Below are 16,326 nucleotides of genomic sequence, written 5' to 3' on the forward strand. Positions count from 1 at the left end.
AGTTATCCGGAGGTCATACGTCTGCACGACATGACATCATCAGCTGTCATCCGGGCATGCAAAGAAACCTTTGCTCGCCATGGAATTCCGCTCACCGTCATGTCTGACAACGGGCCTTGCTTTGCGAGTCAAGAATGGTCTTCCTTTGCCACTTCATACAACTTCACACACGTGACGTCCAGTCCCTTACATCCCCAGTCGAATGGCAAGGCGGAAAAGGGCGTCCACATTGTGAAGCGGCTCCTCTGCAAGGCTGCTGATGCCGGATCTGACTTCTGTTTAGCCCTGCTGGCCTATCGCTCGGCCCCACTGTCCACAGGCCTCTTGCCAGCCCAGCTGTTGATGGGTCGCACCCTCAGGACCACTGTGCCGTCCATTCATGTTCCTGACCTCGACCATGCTCCAGTATTGCGAAGGATGCAACAACAGGCTGCTCAGCAGATGGTGGCACATGACGCTCGGGCGACTGATCTTCCAGCCCTGGCGCCTGGAGACAACGTCTGCATACACCTACCAGAGGGTGGCTGGTCGGCAACCGCCGAGGTTCTCTGCCATGTGGCTCCCCGCTCATTCCTGGTTCGTATGCCTGATGGCTCCATTCACCGCCGTAACCGGCGGGCCCTTCGTTTGGTTCCGCGCTCGCTACGAGATCATGCACCGGTGCCACGCCCTCCTGTTGTCCCTGATGTCGACTTTGTTGAGCTTCCTGCCACTCTGCCTCTTCCTCTCACGCCCGTGGCCAGGCCCATTCCTCAGCCGGTGGATCCTGACCCACCCTTGAGGCGGTCAACCCAAATTCGTCGCCCTGAGAGATTTGACTTATGAGCCTGTTAGCACATTGGACTCACTGAATTGTTTTACAGTACTGTTACTACATTTTTTTTCTTGTCGTTCATTGTTCCAGAGTTTTCTCTCGTCGTTTGTTGATTGCATTTGTTCTGTTATTGGTACAACGTCGTTGTTCTGTTGCGCCTGACACCTTCCTCTGTAGATAGTTTAGCCTCATGTACATGTTGTAAATATTGCACACACATACTCAGATACACTCAGTACACATTTCTATTTATTATCATGTAGGCACATATCCTTTGTGAAAGGGGGGGATGTCATGATATCCAGATCAGCATATCATGGTGCAATCACACACACACTGATGGACAGGCAGTTGGACAAACCAGCACACACGTAACATCGCAGCCAATCACCAGTGAGAGTACACGCACTATAAAACAGGGAACACCACAGTTCCCGCTCATTCTACCAGGAGATAGCTCAGAGCACCCAGCTCACAGCGCGCCACTAAGACATAGACCATGTGCTGAGTGCCTCACTAAGATAGTGATAGGGCTGGGATTTTAACATCAGTTCTGATAGAGACGCCCTTTAAAGATGGTGCCCGATCTCTGTAGAGCCGCCCCGCCAGAGTAGTGGCATAAACCATGCCCCCCCCTCACTCCCCCGATTTTTTTTTGTCAGAGTGGCTCTCAAGATCTGGGCTGAAAAGTGGGCTGTGCACCTGGAGAGATACGCAGTGGTTTTCAGCCGGAGCCTGACACTCTGAGAACCGAAGGGAAAATTCTGCCTATCATCTACCTTTTCACTTTATTGTTCGCCTCCATCATGACGCAGCGCTGTGAAGTACATGTGAGTTGCCAATTCACCATGTACATTCAGTCGTGCGGTTGTTAGCATTCTCTCGCTGAAAACAGATCACCTCCTCCTCACAGCACGGACAGCTGGTGCTGGGGTAATGTATCTGTTGTAAGCTGGTTGCAGTCATGGCGCTAAGTGGCTAATGTGGAAAACAAACCATTTTCAAATGATATTTGTACCTGCCATAGATTTTGTTTTACTGTAGAAACACTGGCATTACTACACCTGCTGCCTCAGTCCTGCTGTTTGTTCTCTTTTGGTTTCTGGTATATGGTTGTATGGGGGCTGGGAGGTTCATTGTAATCAGCTTACCTCATTAAAGGACTATATTTATGAGGCATCTTTCATCTTGTCCAACCTTTAAAATGCATTTTGGAAGGTCTCAGGTAATGCATTTTGGAAGGTCTAATGCAGGTAGGGAATATACAGTGAGTGGTAGAACCCTCAAGAGTATTGACAGTCAGAGAGATCTAGGTGTACAGGTCCACAGGTCACTGAGAGGGGCAACACAGGTGGAGAAGGTAGTCAAGAAGGCATACGGCATGCTTGCCTTCATTGGCTGGGGCATTGAGTATAAAAATTGGCAAGTCATGTTGGAGCTGTATGGAACTTTAGTTAGGCCACACTTGGGAGTATAGTGTTCAATTCAGGTCGCCACACTAATAGAAGGATGTGGAAACTTTAGAGAAGGTGCAGAAGAGATTTACCAAGATATTGCCTTGTATGGAGGGCATTTGCTATGATGAGAGGTTGAATAAACGTGGTCTCTTCTCACTGGAATGATGGAGGTTGAGGGGAGACCTAATAGAGGTCTACAAAATTATGACGGGCATCGACAGAGTCGATAGCCAGAGACTTTTTTGCAGGGTAGAGCAGTCAATTACTATGGGGCATAGGTTTAAGGTGCAAGGGCAAGGTTTAGAGGAGATGTACAAGGCAAGTTTTTTACACAGAGGATAGTGGGTACCTGGAACTCGGAGGTGGTGGAAGCAGGGACGATAGTGACGTTTAAGGGCCATCTTGAGAAATACATGAATAGGATGGGAATAGAGGGATATGGACCCCAGAAGTGTAGAAGATTTTAGTTTAGATGGGCAGCATGGTCAACACAGGCTTGGAGGACCGGAGGGCCTGTTCCTTTGCTGTACTTCTCTTTGTTCTTTGTTCTTTGTTTGTCTCCATTGGAGGTAACGTTAATTCCAAAATAGATGGGGTTAGTTCAGCCCGAAGGTTAAAAAGCTAAAACTCCTGTTATAATCCTTGTTGAGAACTAGAACTTAAAATAAATGATTTGATCTTGATGGATGATCAAATTGATGGCTGAAAGAGCAAATTACTAAAAGCACTATTGACCAAACACTATTTTCATTTTGCTGGCAACTTATACTTTAAACTACAGAGAGGATCATTCTCCTTTTATATTTATCATCCGTCACATTCTCCACGGTATTACAGCCCTTTTAGCAAAGAGTCCCATTTTCTCCTAACTTCCAATTGATCCCTGTATCCCTGCTTCACTGAGTAGCAACCTCAAGTGACTGTCTCCAGCCATTTTGCTCAGTTTCCAGAAAGCTTCTTAAATCCACCACCAGCAATAAAGCCCCTTCCGATGGTGGTTCTTCTCCCTGGCCATGACAGGCCAAAATCTCTGGAATCCTAGGCATGCTGCCGGATGCCCCTCTTTGACTTGAAACTGTCTCCCTCTTATATCTGCCTGTGGTAGCTTACACGGCCAAATAACCTCCCTTTCAGCTGAGCACACAAAACGTCTGCTGTCTGTCTGTGACATTCATTGATTTACAGGGAAGCTTGTAACCTGATCACAAAAATGGCTTCCTCTGCCCTCTTCCCAATGGCAACATGAAACACATTAACCTCATATTCGAGTAGAAATTTTAATTAACCATCTTTGATCCCAACTTGTTTTATTTTTAGAAAAAAATAGACCATTTTAGAGCACAATTGTTTACAATCTGATATCTTCAATACCTTTTTGGGACTTTGGGAGCCTCAGAGTCTACTCATTTAAACTCAAGAGACTGTTGCCATTGGATGGAATTTTCCAACTGTTCCTGCCGGCAGGATCATCGGAAAATCATGCCACCGGCCAATGGTGGACTGTCTCCACCACTGCAGAACATGCCATGGTGGGGATGGCGGGGGGGGGGATTGGCGGGGGGGGGGGGTATCCCGGCCATTGTCTGCAAGCATAAATAACTTTCACCTTCTTCAATAAAACAACCTGAACTTTCTTTTGATCTCTTACAATCAAACCACCCAGGCCAACAGGCCTCAGAACAGGTCACATACCTTTCATTTACCCTGCATCTGAGGCTGCGGTCCCAAAATATAATAATCTTCTAAACCTCATCATTGCAACAATCCGCAGCAGAAACCCAACCAAACTCCAATCTGCCCATTAACTTTTCCACAGAGAGATGCAGGCCTGCAAAACATCTGGACTCAGGAGCTGGGTTGGTCATTTTAATATTTTAATGAGGCTGTGTGCTTTAGTTTTAGCAACAATTTTATTTTTAACAACATTACGCTGGGTTTTCCTGGCCCTGGGAAACACGACAGGTGGAGAAAGAAAATAAAAATTCTGAATCGTGTTTTTTACTCATTGTTCTGAACCCCGCTGATATTTCATAGATTTCACAGAATGTACAGTGCAGAAGGAGGCCATTCGGCCCATCGAGTCTGCACCGGCTCTTGGAAAGAGCAACCTACCCAAGGTCCACACCTCCACCCTATCCCCATAACCCAGTAACCCCACCCAACACTAAGGGCAATTTTGGACACTAGGGGCAATTTAGCATGGCCAATCCACCTAACCTGCACATCTTTGGACTGTGGGAGGAAACCGGAGCACCCGGAGGAAACCCACGCACACACGGGGAGAACGTGCTGACTCCGCACAGACAGTGACCCAAGCCGGAATCGAACCTGGGACCCTGGAGCTGTGAAGCAATTGTGCTAACCACAATGCTACCGTGCTGCCCAGTTCTCAACAAGGATTATAAATCCCAGAAGAGAAACCTGCAACATCGGTTCTTAACTATTTATTTTCGTGATTTGGGGGGAAGAAACGTGAGGAAAGAGATGAAACCCGATGAGGCAAGGGGTCAGTCTTCTTGTAAATTATTCAAATAACTGTAGATTGTAGACTGGTTTGGGGGAGTCAGAAGGTGAGTTACTTTCTGTAAAATTCCCAGCATTCACAGTTTTTAAATAAACTCCCAGTTGGTTGGTAAAGATCTTGACAGTATAAAAATGCAACTCATCCTCTTTCACACTGCAACACTACAAATGTCCAACTCTTAACTCTACAGCCCACCACCAGTGTCAAAACGTGCGTTTTCATACTTTTCTGTAAATCTATTAACCAAAGTAACAAAAGATCAACCCCTTATAAAAGCAATCGCCACAGCATTCATATGGCTGATGATTGGCCTCCAACAACCACAACATCTTCCTTTGTGCTAGCCGTGGCGATTTTTCCCCTTTCGTTCCCATTGACTTCTGTTCGGCCAGAGCTTCTTGATGCCGCACTCTTTCAAATGCTGCCTTTAAATCAAAGGCAATCACTCTTACCTCACCTCTGGAATTCAGCTTTTACCTATATTTGGAACTTAATTTACTAACAAGTGGGGCAGGACTGTAATACTTCACTCTGGCCTTGGCGGCGGCATCATTTAACTCTGTCTATAATATCTTTTTTTTAAAAATATGTTTATTCAAATTTTTCCAACAAATGTTTTTAACAAACAAACCCCCCCATAACAAAAAGAAGAAAGAACACAAACACCACAATCAAAAATAATAAACTACTTATACATTGGGTTTCTCCCGCATATATTAACCCCCCCATATGACATTCAAAAGTACCCTTGGGGAACCCCCCACCCGCCCAAATACCCCCCCGACAGAGCCCCTCTGGGGTTCTTCAGGCGGTGGCAACAGGAGGTCAGCAGCAGCAGCAGCAAACCCCCCCCCCGGGTTGCTGCTGCTGCTGACCTCCTCCGAGCGCTCCGCGAGATAGTCTAGGAACGGTTGCCACCGCCTGAAGAACCCCTGCACAGACCCTCTCAAGGCAAACTTTATCCTCTCCAGCTTAATGAACCCTGCCATGTCATTTATCCAGGCTTCCACACTGGGGGACTTTGCGTCTTTCCATAATAGGAAGATCCTCCGCCGGGCTACCAGGGACACAAAGGCCAGAATACCGGCCTCTTTCGCCTCCTGCACTCCCGGTTCGTCCGTTACCCCTAATAATGCCAACCCCCAGCTCGGCTTGACGTGGACTTTCACCACCTTGGACATAGTCCTCGCGAAACCCCTCCAGAACCCATCCAGTGCCGGGCACGACCAGAACATGTGGACGTGATTCGCCGGGCTTCCCGAGCACCTCCCACACCTGTCCTCCATCCCAAAGAACCTACTCAACCTCGCCCCTGTCATATATGCTCTGTGAGTAACCTTAAATTGTATTAAGCTGAGCCTGGAGCAAGAGGAAGAGGAGTTAACCCTACTCAGGGCATCAGCCCACAGACCCTCATCAATCTCCTCCCCAAGCTCCTCCTCCCTCTTGCCCTTTAGCTCATCTACCGAAACCTCCTCCTCTTCTTTCATCTCTTGATAGATCGCCGAAACCTTGCCTTCTCATACCCATACACCCGAAATCACCCTGTCCTGAATCCTCTGTGCCGGGAGCAACGGGAATTCCCTCACCTGCCGCCTCACAAACGCCCTCACTTGCATATACCTGAACGCATTTCCCGGGGGTAGCCCAAACTTCTCCTCCAGCGCCCATAGGCTCGCAAACGTCCCATCTATAAACAGGTCCCCCATTCTTCTGATCCCTGCCCGATGCCAGCTCCGAAACCCCCCATCCATCCCTCCCGGGACGAACCGATGGTTCTCCCGAATCGGGGACCAAACCGAGGCTCCCATCTTGCCTCTATGCTGTCTCCACTGCCCCCAGATCTTCAACGTTGCCGCCACCACCGGACTCGTGGTGTACCGTGTCGGCGAGAGCGGCAGCGGTGCCGTCACCAGCGCCCTCAGGCTCGTGCCCCTGCAGGATGCCATCTCCAACCTCTTCCACACCGCCCCCTCTCCCTCTATTACCCACTTACGGATCATCGCCACGTTGGCTGCCCAATAGTAGCCGCACAGATTCGGCAGCGCCAGCCTTCCCTGTCCCTGCTACCCTCCAGAAACACCCTCTTTACCCTCGGGGTCTTATTTGCCCACACAAAACCCATAATGCTCCTACCTACCCGTTTTAAAAAGGCATTGGGAATCATAATGGGAAGGCACTGGAACACAAAGAGAAACCTCGGGAGGACCATCATTTTAACCGACTGTACCCTGCCCGCTAGCGAGAGTGGCAGCACATCCCATCTTTTGAAATCCTCCTCCATCTGCTCCACCAACCGCATCAAATTGAGCTTGTGCAGGGCCCCTCAGCTCCCAGCCACCTGGATCCCCAAGTATCGAAAGTTCCTTTCCTCCCTCTTCAATGGTAGGTCGTCTATCCCCCTTCCCTGGTCCCCTGGATGCACCACAAAGAGCTCACTTTTCCCTACGTTGAACTTATAGCCCGAGAAGTCCCGAAACTCCCTTAGAATCCGCATGATCTCCACCATCCCCTCCACTGGATCTGCCACATACAACAACAGGTCGTCCGCATACAGCGACACCCGATGTTCCTCTCTCCCTCGGACCAACCCCCTCCATTTCCTGGACTCCCTTAGTGCCATGGCCAAAGGCTCAATTGCCAATGCAAACAACAAGGGGGACAGGGGGCACCCCTGCCTCGTCCCTCGGTACAGCCGAAAGTACTCCGACCTCCGCCGATTCGTAACCACACTCACCACCGGGGCTCTATATAGGAGCCTGACCCAACTGATAAACCTGTCCACGGACCCAAACCTCCGCAACACTTCCCACAGATACTCCCACTCCACGCGGTCGAAGGCCTCTCCGCATCCATAGCCGCCACTACCTCCGCCTCTCCCTCCACTGATGGCATCATAATCACGTTGAGGAGCCTCCGCACATTGGTATTTAGCTGCCTGCCCTTTACAAATCCCGTCTGGTCCTCATGAATCACCCCAGGGAGACAGTCCTCAATTCTCGTAGCCAGCACTTTTGCTAGCAACTTAGCAACCATATTAAGGAGCGAGATCGGTCTATATGACCCACATTGCAGTGGGTCCTTCTCCCGCTTCAGAATCAGCGAGATCAGCGCCCCGGACATTGTCGGGGGCAGGGTCCCCCTCTCCCTTGCCTCATTGAAAGTCCTCACTAACAACAGGCCTAGCAGGTCCACATATTTCCTATAAAACTCGACCGGGAACCCATCTGGCCCCGGGGCCTTCCCCGCCTGCATGTTCACCAATCTTTTAACCAGCTCCTCCAACCCAATTAGCGCCCCTAAACCAACCACCTCCTGCTCCTCCACCCTCGGGAACCTCAGTTGATCCAAAAATCATCGCATCCCCTCTTCCCCCGCTGGGGGCTCAGATCTGTACAGCTCCTCATAGAAGTCCTTAAATACCTCATTTACCCTCACAGCACTCCGCACCGTATTCCCCCTGCTATCCTTAACTCCACCTATCTCCCTCGCTGCCACCCTCTTACGGAGCTGATGTGTCAGCATCCGGCTCGCCTTCTCCCCATACTCATACGTCGCCCCCTGTGCTTTCCTCCACTGTGCCTCTGCTTTCCCTGTGGTCAACAGGTCAAACTCCGTCTGGAGGCTTCGCCGCTCCCTAAGTAGCCCCTCCTTGGGCGCCTCTGCATATCTCCTGTCCACCCTTAAGACCTCCCCCACCAACCTCTCCCTCTCCCTGCTCTCTCTCTTCTCCCTGTGAGCCCTGATGGAGATTAACTCTCCGCTGACCACGGCCTTCAACGCCTCCCAGACTACCCCCACCTGCACCTCTCCGTTATCATTGGCCTCCAAGTATCTCTCAATGCACCCCCGCACCCTCCCGCACACCTCCTCATCCGCCAGTAATCCCACATCAAGACGCCACAGCAGGCGCTGGTCCCGCTCCTCTCCTTACTCCAGCTCCACCCAGTGCGGGGCGTGGTCTGAGATGGCTATGGCCGAATACTCCGTTCCTTCCACTTTCGGGATTAGCGCCCTACTGAAAACAAAAAAATCTATCCGGGAATAGGCTCTATGTACATGGGAAAAGAATGAGAATTCCCTGGCCAGGGGCCGATCAAACCTCCATGGATCCACTCCCCCCATCTGGTCCATAAACCCCCTAAGCACCTTGGCTGCAGCCGGCCTCTTCCCCGTCTTGGATCTGGAGCGATCTAATGCTGGATCCAGCACCGTGTTGAAATCGCCCCCCATTATCAAGCTTCCTGTCTCCAGGTCCGGAATCCGACCCAGCATGCGCTTCATAAATCCGGCATCATCCCAGTTCGGGGCGTATACGTTTACCAGTACCACCCGCACCCCCTGCAACCTACCGCTCACCATCACGTATCGACCTCCATTATCCACTACAATATTCTTGGCCTCAAAGGACACCCGCTTCCCCACCAGTATTGCAACCTCTCTGTTCTTCGCATCCAGCCCCGAATGGAATACCTGTCCTACCCATCCCTTTCTCAACCTGACCTGGGGCGAAATTCTCTGTTATCGGCGGAAAGTCCGCCGATCGGCGCAAAAAACGGCGCAAATCCGACTTGCGTCACGTCGGAAAAATGGGTCGATAGTCTCCGGCCCGAAATGGGCTAGCAGCGACGTAACGGGATCCGCGCTTGCGCAGTGGTTCACGCCGTGCAGCGTCATACGCGCTGCACGGCGTGACGGCTCATAAGGCCGCGCTGCTCCCCCCCACCCGACCGGAACACCCGACCGCAACACCCGACTGGATGGCTAGCCGCCGCTCAGCCCCGAGGTTCGAGTCACGCGATGTGGAGGCGCTCCTGGACGCGGTGGAGCAGAGGAGGGACACCCCGTATCCCGGGCACGGCTGCAGAGTTGCCCCACGCCACAGCCGGCGTCTGTGGAGGGAAGTGGCAGAGGCCGTCACCGCTGTGGCCCTGACACCACGGACAGGCACCCAGTGCCACAAGAAGGTGAACAACCTCGTCAGAGCAGGCAGGGTGAGCCTCCCCATATCCCCCCCTCCCCCATATCCCCCCTCTCCCATATCCCCCATATCCCCCCTCCCCCATATCCCCCATATCCCCCCTCCCCCATATCCCCCCTCCCCCATATCCCCCATATCCCCCCTCCCCCATATCCCCCCTCCCCCATATCCCCCATATCCCCCCTCCCCCATATCCCCCATATCCCCCCTCCCCCATACCCCCTCCCCCATATCCCCCCTCCCCCATATCCCCCCTCCCCCATATCCCCCATATCCCCCCTCCCCCATATCCCCCCTCCCCCATATCCCCCATATCCCCCCTCCCCCATATCCCCCCTCCCCCATATCCCCCCTCCCCCATATCCCCCATATCCCCCCTCCCCCATATCCCCCATATCCCCCCTCCCCCATACCCCCTCCCCCATATCCCCCCTCCCCCATATCCCCCTTCCCCCATATCCCCCATATCCCCCCTCCCCCATATCCCCCATATCCCCCACTCCCCCATATCCTCCCCTCCCCCATATCCCCCCTCCGCCATATCCCCCATATCCCCCCTGCCCATATCCCCCCTCCCCCATATCCCCCCTCCCCCATATCCCCGTCCCCCATATCCCCCCTCCCCATATCCCCCATATCCCCCCTCCCCCATATCCCCCATATCCCCCCCTCCCCCATACCCCCTCCCCATATCCCCCCTCCCCCATATCCCCCCTCCCCCATATCCCCCATACCCCCCCTCCCCCATATCCCCCATATCCCCCACTCCCCCATATCCCCCATATCCTCCCCTCCCCATATCCCCCCTCCGCCATATCCCCCATATCCCCCCTCCCCATATCCCCCCTCCCCCATATCCCCCCTCCCCCATATCCCCCATATCTCCCCCTCCCCCATATCCCCCCTCTCCCATATCCCCCATATCCCCCCTCCCCCATATCCCCCTCCCCCATATCCCCACACCCCCATATCCCCATGTCCCCCCCTCCCCATATCCCCCCTCCCCCATATCCCCCCTCCCCATATCCCCCCCTCCCCCATATCCCCCATATCCCCCCTCCCCCATATCCTCCATATCCCCCCTCCCACATATCCCCCCTCCCCCATATCCCCCCTCCCCCATATCCCCCATATCCCCCCTCCCCCATATCCCCCCTCCCCCATATCCCCCCTCCCTCATATCCCCCCTCCCCCATATCCCCAAGTGAATCCAGCCCTAACCTTAACCTCTGCAATGCACGCGCAACCGATGGCGTGCATTCATATACCTGCCTAATACTGTTGCCTTTTACCCCTGCCCCCCCCCCCCACAGGAGAAGCGCGCACACAACAATAGGGAGCATGTGAGGACTGGAGGAGGGCCCGCTGATGAGAGGCCACTGACCGTACACGAGGAAAGGGCCCTGGAACTGGCTGGCGGACCTGAGGACCGGGAGGTTGCTGATGCAGAGGTCGGGGGCGTACTAGCGAGTGAGCCACCGACAGCCCGTCCCCATACCCCCCCTCCCTATATCCCCCTCCCCCGTATCACCTGATCACTGCCTGATGTCTAACCATGCATGCTTCATTGAGTGTCGCAGGACCAAACGTCCAGGCACCCATCCCCGCAGATGCAGACCGCCCGCAGGATGCCCCTCGGAGACCACAGGAGACGGAGAGACCAGCACCCTCCAGCATGCGACGCCCGCAGGATGCCCCTCGCACACCACGGGAGACGGAGAGACCTAGAGCAACAGGGAGACGACACCCCCGTCACGTGCGGGAGTGACCACCCAGCGACGAGGGGGGCAGCCACAGGCCCCCGTCACATCCGAGCCAGGACACCACTACCCAGGACACCACTACCCAGGACACCACTACCCAGGACACCCCTACCCGGGACAGCACTACCCAGGAAGACAAAATACCGGACAGTGACTCAGAGTGGATGGGTGGAGCCGAACCCCCACCCCAAAGTGCCATGGACTCAGAGTGGGACGAAGAGCATGACACAACGCCACTGCTGTCACCAACACCCTCCACCATCGCAGAAACACTCACCACGGTTGGGCACTTTAGTGATGAGGCGTCTGGTACACTCACTGGTGCGCACAACACAGCCGTCCCGGTACAGCAGGTGGAGGTAGGTGCAGCAGAGGGACCGGGCGGTCGGAGGGCAGCCCAGCCCAAGCGAACATCTGCCGCCCAGATGGATCCCGGGTTCCTGCAGTTACCACACCCACACATAGATCCGATGCAACCACCGACCCGGAGACGAGCGAAGAGGGTGACGGGCGGCTTGCGGCGGCTGCGGTCGCAGGTGGAGGAGTCCACCCGCGTCCAGGAGCTGGGAGTGGTGTCGGTCATGCGTGCCACCCAGGCCGACACCGCACGGGTGGCGTCCGCGGTGGAGGCAATGGGTGCGACGGTGTCAGACATGGGGAACGGTTTGCGAGGCCTGGGGCCTTCCGTGCAGGCGGCGTCTGTGGCCCAGGAAATGGCTGCCCTCTCACAGGAGGCCATGAGCCAGTGCCAGCGCCAGATCGCAGAGGTGCTCAACGCCATAGCCCAGTCTCTGCAGGCCATGGCCCAGTCTCAGCAGGCCATGGCCCAGTCTCTGCAGGCCATCGCTGAGGGCATCGGCGCCAGTGGCCATGTGCGAGCTGGCGTCGCACTGTCACAGACAGGGTTTGCCAAGCCCCTGGGCTCCATGGCTGCAAACCTGCAGACCCCTGTCGATACCAGCACGTGCCTCCAGGACTGGCAGCGCCAGATGTCGGGGGGGCGTCGGATGGCCAGTCCGTTCGCATCCCCCATCCATGTAGAGGCCTGGTGGCCATCGGGCACCCCGAGGGAGGGGGAGGTGGTGTGGTCCGTCCCGGCTCCCTCTGTAGGGAAGGTCCCGGTACACTGCGACACCTCGGACTCCCCCCCTTCCGTCCCAGGTGCATCGGGTGGGCAACTGGCAGGACAGGCTGGCAGCTCGCCATCCCAGTTGCCCGGGCCGCAGCCTGGCCCATCTAGGCCAGGACGCCCCAGGAAACGGCCGCCAAAGGGATCCAGTGTCAGAGGGCAGGAATCACAGGAGTCCACCTCCAGTTCTGCTGTACCGTCTGGGGAACCACGTAGACGTAGTCAAAGGGCCCGTAAGGCCAAACAATTAGACACTGAGTAAGTTGGCACGGGTGCAGGGCACAGATGAGTTTTAGGGGCTAGGGCACGTGCATGAACTCCTTTGGTTATTAAAGTCAATGTTACACCTACCGAAGCTGCCTTTGTGCTCTGTCCAAAGTGTGCGAGGGTGTCATGTACGTTGAGCGCAAGTGTGTGTGTGAGGGGTGGTCTTACCTCAGCCCCAGGTGAGTCTGCCCCCTTCCCCCTGGGCCGCCATCAACATCCCCCGGGCAGAGGACGGGACCGTGCGCTGCAGTGTCACAGCCGCATGCAGGGATGGTCCGGGTGGATGGTGGTACTGTGGCCATGGGTCAGACATAGTCCAACGATGTAGAGCCGGGAGCTCATCGCAGGGCGGGTTGTCATCATCCTCCATGGCCTGTGATAGACACGCGTCTACCCGCAACTGTGTGAGCCCGGCCCGTTGTGCCGCAGGTGGATCGGCAATGGGGGGGGGGGGGGGGGGTGGGCGTGCATACGGGTGGGGTGGGTGGTGTTGAGGAGGGGGGTGAGGGTGCTGGGTGGGTGGATGGGTGGGGGGTGTGGGTGGTCGGCTGTTGCCATGGTGTGCGGTCTGTGGCCATACTACCCGATTCCCACGCCCATCTAGTCAGTGAAGCGGGCGTCTATCAGTCTGTCCCGTGCCCGCTGGGCCAGCCGGTAACGGTGGACAGCCACCCGCCTGTGTCTACCCCGTCTGCCCTGACCATTGCCCCCATCCCCCTCATCTGGGGAGGACTGGGCCTCTTCCTGCTGCTCCTCCACTCTGCCCTCCTCTGCCTGCGGCACATCGCCCCTCTGCTGGGCTATGTTGTGCAGGATGCAGCACACCACAATGATGCGGCCGACCCTATCTGACCGATACTGGAGGGCGCCCCCAGAGAGGTCCAGGCACCTGAAACGCATCTTCAGCACGCCAAAGCACCTCTCGATCACTCCCCTTGTCGCTACATGGGCATCATTGTAGCGGTTCTCCGCCTCATTGCGTGGCCTCCGTATAGGCGTCATCAGCCATGATCGCAATGGGTAGCCCCTGTCGCCCAGCAACCAGCCCCTCAGCCGGGGATGGCGTCCCTCGTACATGCCGGGGATGGATGACCGCGACAACACGAATGAGTCGTGTACACTGCCTGGGTGACGGGCGCAGACGTGCAGGATCATCATGCGGTGGTCGCAGACCACCTGTACGTTCATCGAATAGGTCCCCTTCCTATTAGTGAACACAGCCCTGTTATCTGCAGGTGGCCGCACGGCGACGTGCATCCCATCGATCGCGCCCTGGACCATGGGGAACCCGGCCACGGCAGAGAAGCCCACGGCCCGGGCATCTTGGCTGGCCCGGTCCACGGGGAAGCGGATGTAGCGGTGCGCCATGGCATATAGGGCATCTGTCACTGCCAGGATGCACCGGTGCACCGAAGTCTGCGATATGCCGGACAGGTCCCCACTCGGTGCCTGGAATGACCCCGTTGCATAAAAGTTCAGGGCCACCGTAACCTTGACGGACACGGGGAGAGGGCGTCCCCCTCCAGTGCCACGCGGTGACAGGTGTGCCAGCAGGTGGCAGCTGTGTGCCACGGTTTCCCGGCTCATCCGGAGTCTCCTCCTGCATTCCCGGTCCATGAGGTCCTGGTATGACTGCCGGGTCCGGTACACACGGGGCGCCCTCGGGTGCCTCCGTTGCCGTGGGGCCGCGACGTCCTCCTCCCCCTCCTCGTCCTGTCGGTCAGGTGTCCCTCCAGCCTGGGCGGCTTCCGCCTGCCCCTCTGCGGCAGCCTGCGCCGCCTCTCTGGCACGCTCCTCCTCCTCCTCCTCCTCCTCCTCATCCAGGGCAACATAGACATGAGTGGCTGCCACCACGGCGGCCAACATCGCTGGATGATCTGAAAACATGACGGCCTGGTGGGGGGGGAGGGGAACGACGACATTTCATCATTGCCCATATCCCCTCCTCCCCCCAGCCAGGTGGCATGGACCGCATGGGTCCAACTGTTGGAGGCTGGCACCTGGCCAGGTGGACCAACTCACTTGCCCTCCCATCCCCCTCCTCGGCACGGACACCCCCCCCCCAACCTCCACCCCAGCATAGACTCCCCCCCCAACCTCCACCCCGGCACGGACCCCCCGCCCCCCTACCTCCACCCCTGCACGGACCCCCCGCCCCCCAACCTCCACCCCGGCACGGACCCCCCCCCCCAAACTCCACCCCAGCATGGACCCCCCCCCAACCTCCACCCCGGCACGGCACCGACCCCCCCAACCTCCACTCCAGCACAGACCCCCCCCCAACCTCCACCCTGGCACGGACCCCCCGCCCCCCAACCTCCACCCCGGCACGGCACGGACCCCCCCCCCAACCTCCACCCCGGCACGGACCCCCCCCCAACCTCCACCCCGGCACGGACCCCCCCCCCCCAACCTCCACCCCAGCACGGACCCCCCCCCAACCTCCACCCCAGCACAGACCCCCCCCAACCTCCACCCCAGCACGGACCCCCCCCCAACCTCCACCCCGGCACGGACCCCCCCCCAACCTCCACCCCGGCACGGACCCCCCCCCCAACCTCCACCCCGGCACGGCACGGACCCCCCCCCCAACCTCCACCCCGGCACGGACCCCCCATCCACCTCCCCGGCACGGACCCCCTCCTGGCACTCCCCCGGAGCACAGCCTACTCTAACCACCGCCCCCCCCCCCCCCCCCCCCCCCGCCGCACACACACACACACAACCCGAGACACACCTCTCCTCACGCATTCAGACTGCGGCCACGCCATTGCCTGCCCAGAGCCAACCCCCCAGGCCGTCACTCACCTCCACGCTGGTCGCCGTGACCCTGGAGCACAGGGTCACGCCGATGAAAAGAGGAGGTTTGATTCGGCACATCCGGAAGGGAGAATATCGGCAGGCCGAAAATCGGCTGCCTTGCGCAGACCCGTGACATTCTCCGCGGCAGCGGCGACATAACGCCCCGCCGACTTTTCTCCCTTCGGAGACTTCGGCAACCGGCGGGGGCGGGATTCACGGCGGCCAACGGCCATTCTCTGACCCTCTGGGGGGTTGGAGAATGACGCCCCTGGTCTGCCACCTTCAAATGTGTCTCCTGAAGCATGACCACGTCTGCCTTCAGTCCCTTTAAGTGCGCAAACACTCGGGCCCTCTTAACCGCCCATTCAGGCCCCTCACATTCCAAGTTATCAGCCGGATTGGGGGGCTTCTCACCCCCCCCCCCCCCCCCGCTCTGCCGACTAGCCATCTCTTTTCTAGGCCAGTCACGTGCCCGCGCCTCCCGAACCCTCCAGTCCCCCAGACGCGGAGGCCCCCCCCCCCCCCCGCCCCCGACCACCTCCTATTTCAAGTTTCCCATCGGCCAATGCAGCCAGCAACCCTATACCCC

The sequence above is a fragment of the Scyliorhinus torazame genome, chromosome 14, assembly GCF_047496885.1.
Source record: "Scyliorhinus torazame isolate Kashiwa2021f chromosome 14, sScyTor2.1, whole genome shotgun sequence".
Classification (NCBI taxonomy): domain Eukaryota; kingdom Metazoa; phylum Chordata; class Chondrichthyes; order Carcharhiniformes; family Scyliorhinidae; genus Scyliorhinus; species Scyliorhinus torazame.